This window comes from Melanerpes formicivorus, unplaced genomic scaffold (assembly GCF_026170545.1).
Source record: "Melanerpes formicivorus ecotype bairdi unplaced genomic scaffold, bMelFor1.0.p_v2 SCAF_18, whole genome shotgun sequence".
NCBI classification, from domain to species: domain Eukaryota; kingdom Metazoa; phylum Chordata; class Aves; order Piciformes; family Picidae; genus Melanerpes; species Melanerpes formicivorus.
This window is the reverse complement of record NW_027142370.1, coordinates 9838117-9848123: the sequence shown is the minus strand read 5'-3', so window position 1 is coordinate 9848123 and position 10007 is coordinate 9838117. Positions and strand designations below refer to the sequence as shown.

Genomic DNA, 10007 nt, shown 5'->3' with positions numbered 1-10007 from the left:
TGCAACGTTAACTCAGGCACCTTCTGCAGCATCCTCTTGTAACTCAGCAGAAATCTTACAGAGTAGTAAAATAAAGTCAGCTGAAAACCTTCTGGGTCACAGGAAAGGTGAGGGAGTGAAATACAACTCCATGTGCAAACACTGAGGAACAGATTGCAGCAGGGTGAAATAACAGATGCTTGTGAAAGGGCTGAGAAGCAATAGTTACCATTAACAAAAAATACCTGTGCCTCAGTAACGTTAGGCCTGTAGGCAACAGTAAATCAGGGTTTGGTTTCTCATGATGTTAAGCATTATGCATCCACACAAAGCAGTTTCTGCCCTGACAAGTGTACAAGGTAATTGTTGTCCAAACATATCCCACTTCCTCACCAGAGCTGACTCATAAATGCTTTTGAGAAACTCCCATAGGAACATTTCTCGCAGGGTAAGAAGCAGATGTTGGGGTTGGGTTTTTTTTTTGGTGGTGGTTGCTTTTTATTAGTTTCCTCTCCCCCCCCCCCTCCGCCCCCAGCCTCCATTTTGAGAGACAAGGGGAAAGATGGCACCAGTTTGGGTCCATGCAGGAGCCCTGTGGGAGGTGGAGCTGAGGTATCTACAGCAGCTGGGTCAGGAGGCTGCCAGCTGAGAGAGTGGGGAGCAGGCAAGCAGAGGGCAGTGTAACCACACGGTTAGCGCAGGGCAGCACCTCCAGCAAGGGAGCTGGGGAGAACCTGCTCTGGGGAAAGCAATGCAGGCAGTGGGAGCTGCTTAGACCACGCTGATGGCTTATGGGGGAAGCCCCAGCTGCCACCCCTGCTCCCTCTGGGGCCACCACAACAGCCCCAGGTGCCTGCAAATCCTGTCAGCCTTTCTGTGGAGAGAGGTGCTGCCAGCAGCGCCAGGTTGGGTGCAACCAGCTGGGCTGGGCCAGCTCTGAGCAGATCTCACCCACACACCGACAGGCACAGACTCAGCAGGGTGGCCTTGACTGGCATGGGCTGGGCGAGGGGCAGCCTCCACACCTGGCCAGGCCCCAGCCTCACAACCCTGAGGCGGGGAAGCACTGCCATCACCACAGGGGCCGCCGAGGGAGCTGGGTTTGTTCAGCCTGCAGAAGAGGAGGCGCAGGGCAACCGTCTGGCTCCCTACAGCTCTCAGAAAGCAGGCTGGAGCGAGGCAGAGCTTGATCTGCCTAGGAAGAAGTGATAGCATAAGAGGAAATAGCCTCAGGTTGCATGAGGGGAGGTTTAGGTTGGGTATTAAGAAAAGCTTTTTCTACTGGGTGGGTTGTCAAGGCCTGGAACAGGCTCCCAAGGGATAGGAAGGTGCTCCCACCCCTGCCGGCACAGAGAGGCAGAGCTGCGATGCTGAGGGACATGGCTTAGCACCAGCCTTAGCAGAGTCAAGAGAACGGTTGGACTGAATGATCGAGCCCAAAGGTCTTTTCTACCCAAACCCATCCTGATGCCATGACTCCCGGTGCGCATGACCGGGCATCGGGGTCGCGCACACGCACAGCGGAGCCGCCAGGGCTGCGCCACGAGCACGCCCTCGCCCTCCTTGCGGCTCCATCCGGGGACGCGATGACGTCATAGCCTCTCCGCGCGAGGAGCGCGTCTCTACCCTCCCACGCTCCGCGGTCAGCCAATGAGCGCAGACTGGGTCCGCAAAGCCTCCTGGGGGTTGCAGTCCGTGGCATCTTCTCCGCCTCTGCCGGCGCCGCCGCCGCGGGTCCCTACCGGGAGCGAGCCCGCGCCGCGCCCCCTGTGGGCCGGGCCTGCGGACCCCGCCGCCCTATAGCAGAGCGGGTCAAAGGTCGGAAGCGAGCAGGCACAGCCAATGGGAGAGGGCTGGCGGCCAGAGGGGCGGGGCCGGTTGTGTTTTGTTCAATTGCCATTGAGCAGCCTCGGCCATAGGCGCAGGGGAGGCGGCCCGGTCGGGCGCAGGTATGGGTGACCAGCGCTACGGTGAGGGGTGGGGGGGCAACGTGAGAGGCCGCAGGTGCAGCTCCCGGCCGAGGAGAACGAGCGCAGCTGGTAGCTCAAACAGCCGTTCTGGCGGCCCCGAGGCAGTGCCCGAGCGGAGAGAAGGCTGCCAGGCCCGCACCCGTTTCTTTACAAGAGCCCCGGTTGTTGCGGGGACCGGACAGCTCTCGGCGGGCAGGGGAGCGAGCGTCGGCCGTGCCTGCACGGCAGGGGGGACCCTGCGTGGTGAGAGTGTCATCGGGAAGCTGCCCTTCGTCGCGACAGCGGCCTCTGGCTGCCGCAGATCTGCGGGCTGCTCATCTCTTTAATTATGGGATAAATAAGCCTCGGTGTTGCGTTTTTATTGTTGTTATGGGCGCTCAGGCTTCGGGCCGCGCTGATCCATCACGGCCGGAGGCAGAGGTTAGCTGCCTTGCGCCCTGCCATTAGCCGGGGACTCGGTGTGGAAGCGCAGCGGCGGCTCTGCGCAGCCCCGCTAGAAGAAAGGAGAAGCCCTGAACCCCCAACTTCCCGGCGGCAATAATCGTCGCTCGGGCTGGGAACGGGGCCGGCTGCGCAGCGCGGCCGTGTCTCCCAGCGGGGCTGCTCCAGACGAGGGCCCCGGCCTGGCTCGGCGGGCGGGGAGGAAAGGTGCCCGGGATCGGCGGGGCGCGGACGCTGCTTTGTGGCGCTGCCCGGCAGGACACCCATCTGCGGGCGCAAACCCCGGCGCTTTGGGCGCGATTCTCCCCTCCGTTGCCCGAGGATAGAGTTACGTCAGGGTAGGGTAGGTGCGTGGTTTTCCACAATAGCTGCCTGGCACAGAGATTCCGGCTGAAAACGGGGATGATTTTCTGCCTTCCCTTCCCTCAGCAATAGGAAAGTTGGTTCCGAATTTATACCCCCAAAAGTGTAATGACCACTTGGGTTCAAGAGTCCGAAATCGGCAGTGAATGGGCTCTTTGTGCTAGTCTGGCTTATGGGTTTTTTTAAGGGCATTAGCGTGGCTTTGTTCTAATTATTTGGCTTATTAAATGTCTTCCTGGCTGCATGAGGGTTAAACAGAAATATCTGCTGGCAATTTGGGATGCTATTTGAGGAGGTGGCTGTAGGGTCCCGTGAGCCGGAGAGGCTGGCCCCGGTGGCTGATCCTCTGGCACAGCGTTGCGTCAGTTACCTGAATCCTCTGGCAGGGAGCTGCGAGTGAAGGCGTTTGCCTTCAGGATGAGGATCCATCCCTCCTAACCGGCCACAAAACAGCCGAGACAGTGCCCTGGAGTAGCACCGGCGCTTGCAGGCTGCAGGGTTGAGGGTGGCTTGGTGAGTCAGAACAGATAAGACACTGGCTTTTAACCTGCCTTCTAACCTAGACCTTCCAGGCCTCGGGATGAGCTGAGCCAGCTGGTCAGATCTATTTTCTGGTTCACTGTGCTTACATTAAAATTAGCTCCTGAGAACAGTCCTTGCAGCTTTTGCTGTTACATTGCCTCCCGTTCACAAGCCTGCCTGTTAGGAAATATTTTCATCAAAGCCATTTTTGGCAAGAAGCAGGAAGTTTGTGTATCTTGTGGCAAGCTCCAATGTTTCTGGATGTGTTCGAGTTGTGAATAGTGTGTGTTTGCTTCCAGTTGGGCTTATGAAATCCTCAGCACAAGGCTTGCTGAAGCGCTGAAACTTTCCTGATGGAAGCATGGGACTCGGTTTGGTTTTGTTGGAGATGCAGGGGACGTGATGGGGCCCAGAGTGCTTGTGTCTTAGTTATTCTGCTTCTGAAAATACCTGCAACAATCAGGCAGAGAGGCAGGAGATCAGTGTGTGGAGGGAGCTAATGTTTCAGGTAGTTCTACAGGCAGAACTTTAACTCTACATGGTGGAACTCTCAACTAGAAAATGAGGTGTTTTTTCTCATGTTGAATTCGTGGGAAATACATTCATATTGTTGTATCTCTTATTTTCAATCATCCCTATCTGTTTGTTTGGTCAGCAACGAGATGCTGCTCTTCACCCTGTGCAAATGCACGCTGCCAGTTAGACAAACTTAAACCACAGATCTGCGAGCTCATCCCCCTCACCGGAGCCTTGCAGGATGTTCCAGGCTGTTGTTTGTAATCTGCCTGTCCTCTGGTGGCCTTTACCTGCCTGGTGGGTGACCCCCGCAGTCGTTGTCTCTTTAACTTGAGACTTAAAGTCGATGGAGTAATTGTGAAAGGATATCTTACATTTGCTGTCGTTAAACTTGCCTGCTTCCCCTTGAGAAGCTGCTTTCCTGCAGGGTGCTGTGATTCACAAGAAGGAGGAATGAAAGCAGAAACATGACTGAGTTTTGAAACCATTGTGTTAAGTTCAGTGTAGGCACCAGGCTGTTCTTATGAAAATGTGGTGGGCAGATAAACTGAAAGCTTCACATGACTGAGGTGACTGCAATTTATTGCATGGATTGCTTTATTTAAACAACAACCAAAAAAAAAAAAACCACCATGAAGGATTTATTTTCCTATAGGAATTCCTAGAGAGTCTGGTAGCCATTACTGCAGCTCCCTGGTTGAGTTCCTTCTCCTTTTCCCTTCCCTGTTCTTTCTCTCCCCCTTCCTCTCTTGCCTCCCCCCAGTCCACATTCCTTTGTGTTAGCAGTGATGATGGCAGTTCTAGTCACCTCCTGTGGTTTGATAGATTATTCCCTTCAGAAGCATGGTGTACTTAAAACTTCCCAAACACCCAGCCTTTCCTCACTCTTGCACTCTTTATTTGTGTTTTTAATGCTGGTTCGAGTTTTGCTCTAAGAATTTGCCCTTTCTGGTTCTGCTTGGAGTTTTCCTAAAGGCTACTGAGAGGCCTCATTAAAGCTTTGCTGGAAAAAGGTATTTCTGTTATCATTTGCATTCCTTTTTGTGTATTGTGATGGTCAGGATACAAGCAGAAACTTCTCCCTTTTGGCAGCAGTGAGCGTCCCTCTCCCCTGCAAGCTCAAGTCTTGTGCTATCTTATGGAGAACTGTGCTTGCTTTAAGCTTTTATTTCTCTTAACACAAACCTCTTGGACTAATTTTAGATTCCCACATTCTTCAGAATTGATATTTGCATAAGAATATTCACAGGACCTTGTCTTTAGTCTTGCACAATCGAGCTGTACAATAGCACTTCAAACATTGGAGTAGAACAGGGAAGAGAAGTCTTGCATCTGCTAGAAAAATGTTGCAGTTGAGAAACTTCCTGAGTTATAAACCCTGAACTGATAGATGTGGACTGGAGAGGAGGAAGAAATTCCTTGCAGTGAGGGTGGTGAGACACTGGAACAGGTTGCCCAGGGTGGCTGTGGCTCCCCTCTCCCTGGAGGTGTTCAAGGCCAGGTTGGATGAGGCCTTGAGCTGGTGGAAGGTGTTGCAGCCCAGGGCAGGGGGTTGGAAGTAGATGATCTTGAAGGTCCCTTCCAACCCAAACCATCCTCTGAGTCTATAATTGGCCTTCCCCTGTTTGAGCTTGATTATGTTTTAGTGAAATTCAGGCCATAGCTTGTTGGGTGTTAACAGGGAGATCAAGGGTTCTGATTACCTCCTTGGTGCTCTGAGTTTGGTGTGATGACACTGGTTTAAGTTCCTGTGGAAATGAAACTCTGGTGCTGTACAGGGAAAAATGCTGTCAGTAGGAGATGAAATTACAGGCCTAGGGCTTTGGGCATGCAGTGCCAGCGCTGGCAATTGCTCTCCAGTGTGTGGAAGTCTGTGCAACTAGAGCTAGGAGTGTGAAATCAAACAATATTTTGCCTAGAGCTGGCATCAGAAGTGGCATTTGCAAAACTGGCTGGGAAAAGCAAGACCTAAATGATGTTGTGGGGAAGGTAGAAGACAGCCATTTGCTGGGCTGTAGAGTAGGAACCCAGCTGACACAGGAAAGAATCATAGAATCAATAAGGTTGGAAAAGACCTCAAAGATCATCAAGTCCAACCTGTCACCCAGCACCTCATGACTACGAAAGCATGGCACCAAGTGCCACATCCAATCCCCTCTTGAACACCTCCAGGGATGGGGACTCCACCACCTCCCTGGGCAGCACATTCCAATGGCCAATCACTCTCTCTGGGAAGAACTTTTTCCTCACCTCCAGCCTAAACTTCCCCTGGCACATCTTGAGACTGTGTCCTCTTGTTCTGGTGCTGGTTGCCAGAGCAAGAGTTGGGAGTAGCTGCAGCACCTCTATCCTTTTGTGCTTTAGAGTGTGGTCTGTAGTGCTGGAAGGCGGCATCTGAATTCCCTTCTTCTGAAGAATCAGGCTAGGGTCAGAGTGGCTGGAGAGGGGCCAGGCAGAGAGGGACCTGGGGGTGCTGGTCGATGGTAGGATGAACATGAGCCTGCAGTGTGCCCAGGTAGCCCGGAGGGCCAATGGCATCCTGGCCTGCATCAGGAACAGTGTGGCCAGCAGGAGCAGGGAGGTCATTCTGCCCCTGTACACTGCACTGGTTAGGCCACACCTCGAGTCCTGTGTCCAGTTCTGGGCCCCTCAGTTTAGGAAAGATGTTGACTTGCTGGAGTGTGTCCAGAGAAGGGCAACGAAGTTGGTGAGGGGTTTGGAACACAAGCCCTATGAGGAGAGGCTGAGGGAGCTGGGGCTGCTTAGCCTGGAGAAGAGGAGACGCAGGGGTGACCTTATTGCTCTCTACAACTACCTGAAGGGAGGTTGTAGACAGGCGGATGATGGTCTCTTCTCTCAGGCAGCCAGTACCAGAACAAGAGGACACAGTCTCAGGCTGTGCCAGCAGGGCTTCAGGCTGGAGGTTAGGAGGAAGTTTTACACAGAGAGTGTGATTGCCCATTGGAATGTGCTGCCCAGGGAGGTGGTGGAGTCACCATCACTGGAGGTGTTCAGGAGGAGACTTGACAGGGTGCTTGGTTGCATGGGTTAGTTGATTAGGTGGTGTTGGATGATAGGTTGGATGCGATGATCTTGAAGGTCTCTTCCAACCTGGTTTATTCTATTCTAATACACCCTTCAGCCAGCCAGCCTTGGCAGCTGACTTGTTCTTTTGTTAATGCACTTGCATGTGGAAGGGAAGTTAGACATGGGTGGAATTCTACCCTGAAGTTGGGATGGATTAACTTGGAAAACTGAAGCAAGCCCCTTTACTGTCCTGAAAAGACCTGCTGCAACCAGACTGTGGCTTCTCTTCTACTGTCCCCTCCCCTTGAGCCATGAATGGAAATAATAGGAACTTCTGTTGGCCTTATATTAACTTTAAGTCTCCAATTTGCATCTCAAATAACATTGTGAGCAGCATTAATGCCTCTGAGGGCTTTGGGAGGGTTTTTAATTTGTAGGGTAAATGTGTTTTTTAACCTAATTGGGCAGTTGAACTGATGATTGCAGCATGTGTAATTTTTACTCTCTGCAGTTGGTGTTGGTTATCAGGGGCATGAAATCATTCCTTCAGTGCTGGCCACGTGGGTTCTGTTCCACCTTCTCAGCTGTGGCTGTAATGAAATATACTCCATTTCACATAGTTGCTGCTGTGTGATGTTTGTGTTCTCTGTTCCACCCTCCAAAGCTTGTTGGTGGGGAAGATTCTTATTGTAAAGATGCTGCTTTCCCAATGGAAACTGTGCTCCTTTCCTGTCTTCTTCGGTGACAGATTGGACCTGATGATCTTTGAGGTCTTGTCCAACCTTATTGATTCTCTGATTCCTTTAAGATGTCTGTTGATTTGACCTCTTGATTTTAGAGGGGTGAGAAGTGAGCAGGTTTAAGGAGGGATGCAAATGACAGGAGCTGTTTGTCAGCTGAACCATGCTGCTTGAGCAGCTTCCATGCTCCAAAAGCAGTGTGCAGAAGGTGAAAAGGGTTGAAGTTTGAAGCCTCACATGGGATGTAGATGGTGAATCAACAGCTGTGGAGGACTGCTGGGCTCTAGGGCTGCGGGGCTCTGTCTCTTGCAGCTCAGCATTTTAGTTAGCAGGGAGGTTGTAGGTGCCCCCTCCCTGGAGGTTTCCAAGGCCAGGTTGGATGAGGCCTGGAACAACCTGGTCCAGTGGAAGGTGTCCCTGCCCATGGCTTTAGAACTAGGTGATTTTGAAGGTCCCTTCCAACCCAAACCATTCTGTGATTCTATGTGGATGGCCCCTAAGCCTGCAGGTGGGTTCTGTACCCTGGTACAACCCCACTTTGTGTTTATCATATAGGAGACTTCAGTTGTTACAGACTGCCTGAGGGTGTGATTTGAAGTGTGTTGTCTCTATTCAGATCCCCAGGATCTGCTTGGCTGGGCAGTTGGGGTTTTTTTAAATGAAATGACAGAATTGCAATTCTAGTTTGGGGAGGGGGGGGAGGAAGGAATCTTTTTGCTCAATTATCCCAGTCTAATAGCTGTGGCAAATAATTCTTCATTATGTCCTGTTAGGAATGGAGTGTAGTGGTGTGTAAGCCTGCCTCAAGACTCCTGCTGTGCTCCAGAGTGTAATTCGATGCAATATTTAGTAAGTGAGGAGGAGAGTAGCAATGAAAATAGCATTCAATAACTGCTTGGTTGATTTGGGTAAAACACAGGATCTGTTTCTTCTGGTGGGAAGAGGAATTGGGAGCCTAGGACCTTATCTTTTCAAATGTTAAAAGTGAGGTCCTGGGGGTGCATGGTTTAGCTCCAGACTTGGTAAGATTAGAGAATGGTTGGACTTGATCTTTAAGGTCTTTTATCAACTCAAATAATTCTATGAAATGGAAGAGCAAAGTTAAAACTTGATGACTGAGGAGTGTGAGGAACTCAGGGGCCAAGCTGAGGTGCTGTTGCCTGCTGTAAGGGGCTACCAAGGGTTAGGACATGATAGGGTTGCTGGTTGAAAGATGATGCGTGGGAGCAGGACTGAGACTGTTCATGCATGGTAGTCCACTTGAGCTTGGCTCTGTGTGTGACTGCTTACCTCATCCTCTTCCATTAAGACTCCATCCTGACCAGACCTGTCTGGTTCAATATTTGGATAAGAAATTGCTGAGCTTGTGGAGAGGAAGATGGGCTTCTGCTGCTTTCATTTTTGTTTCACAGATCAGAGGGATGGTGTTGAAACAAAGCAAGCAAGTACCTGGGTAAATGCTTGCAGTGCCAAAATGAATACAGAGGATGCAAAAGGAGAGCATTTTGTCTTTGTGTGCATCTTAGGTGTCCTGTTTGTGCTTGAGCTCTTAGGAGTTAATTCTTCTGTGCTTCAGGGACTTCAGGTTTTGCAGCTTCTGTGAAGATGGAACTTCTCAGGCACAGATCTCCTCTGACTGCCTGGAACTACCACTGCCTGCTTCAGCTCCCCAGTTGTAAAACCCTGCATGTCTTGGTTTGTCCTGTGGAGTATTTGGGTTGTGTGCAGCATTTTCCATCCTCAAGAAGTCCAGGCCTGAGGCTATAGCTGTAGTAAAAGGTCGTGCATATGTTGGTGTGACAGTGCTTTGACAGCACATCAATGGCAGCTATTACATCACTGCTCCAGGTCGTTAGAAGGCTGAGCACGCTCCTCTTTCTGAAGCAATCAGCTTCTGGGTTCTGCTGCTCAGAGGAGAAGGATACAACAGGATACTGCTGAAATGTGCCTACTGCCACAGAAGGTGATTGGACCTGATCTATTTCTGCATGAAGAGTGAGGCAGGTGTGACTTTTTGTCCATGGTAAAAGACCCTGAATGTACAAGTTCTGGAATTTTCATTTGAAGCATTTGCAAAGTGGCCTCGGCTTGCCCTAGACACAGTCTCAAGCTGTGCCAGGGGAGGTTCAGGCTGGATATTAGGAAGAGATTCTTCACAGAAAGACAGATTGACCATTGGAATGTGCTGCCCAGGGAGGTGGTGGAGTAACCATCCCTGGAGGTGTTTAGGAAGAGAGTGGCTGGGGTGCTTGGTGCCATGGTTTAGTTAATTAGATGGTGTTGGGTGATAGATTGGACTTGATGATGTCAAAGGTCTTTTCCAACCTGGTTTGTTCTGTTCCAGACTGAGTTGCTCAGAGCCCCAGCCAGCCTGCCCAGGGGCCTTTTCCAGGCTTGAGCTCATCGATTCCTAGGATGGTTTGGGTTGGAAGTGACCTCCGAGATCATT

At 51.3% G+C, this 10007-nt stretch overlaps 1 protein-coding gene across 1 annotated transcript in view; it reads left to right on the top strand.

The window, feature by feature from the left end:
• Nucleotides 1-1842: 1842 nt before the first annotated feature.
• The window catches only part of FAM53A (family with sequence similarity 53 member A), a 55255-nt gene continuing 47090 nt past the window's right edge, over nucleotides 1843-10007 (top strand). Inside the window, exon 1 of the mRNA XM_068149570.1 lies at nucleotides 1843-1928. The gene's annotated coding sequence lies outside the window, so the exon portion shown is untranslated. The remainder of the gene's footprint in view (nucleotides 1929-10007) is intronic.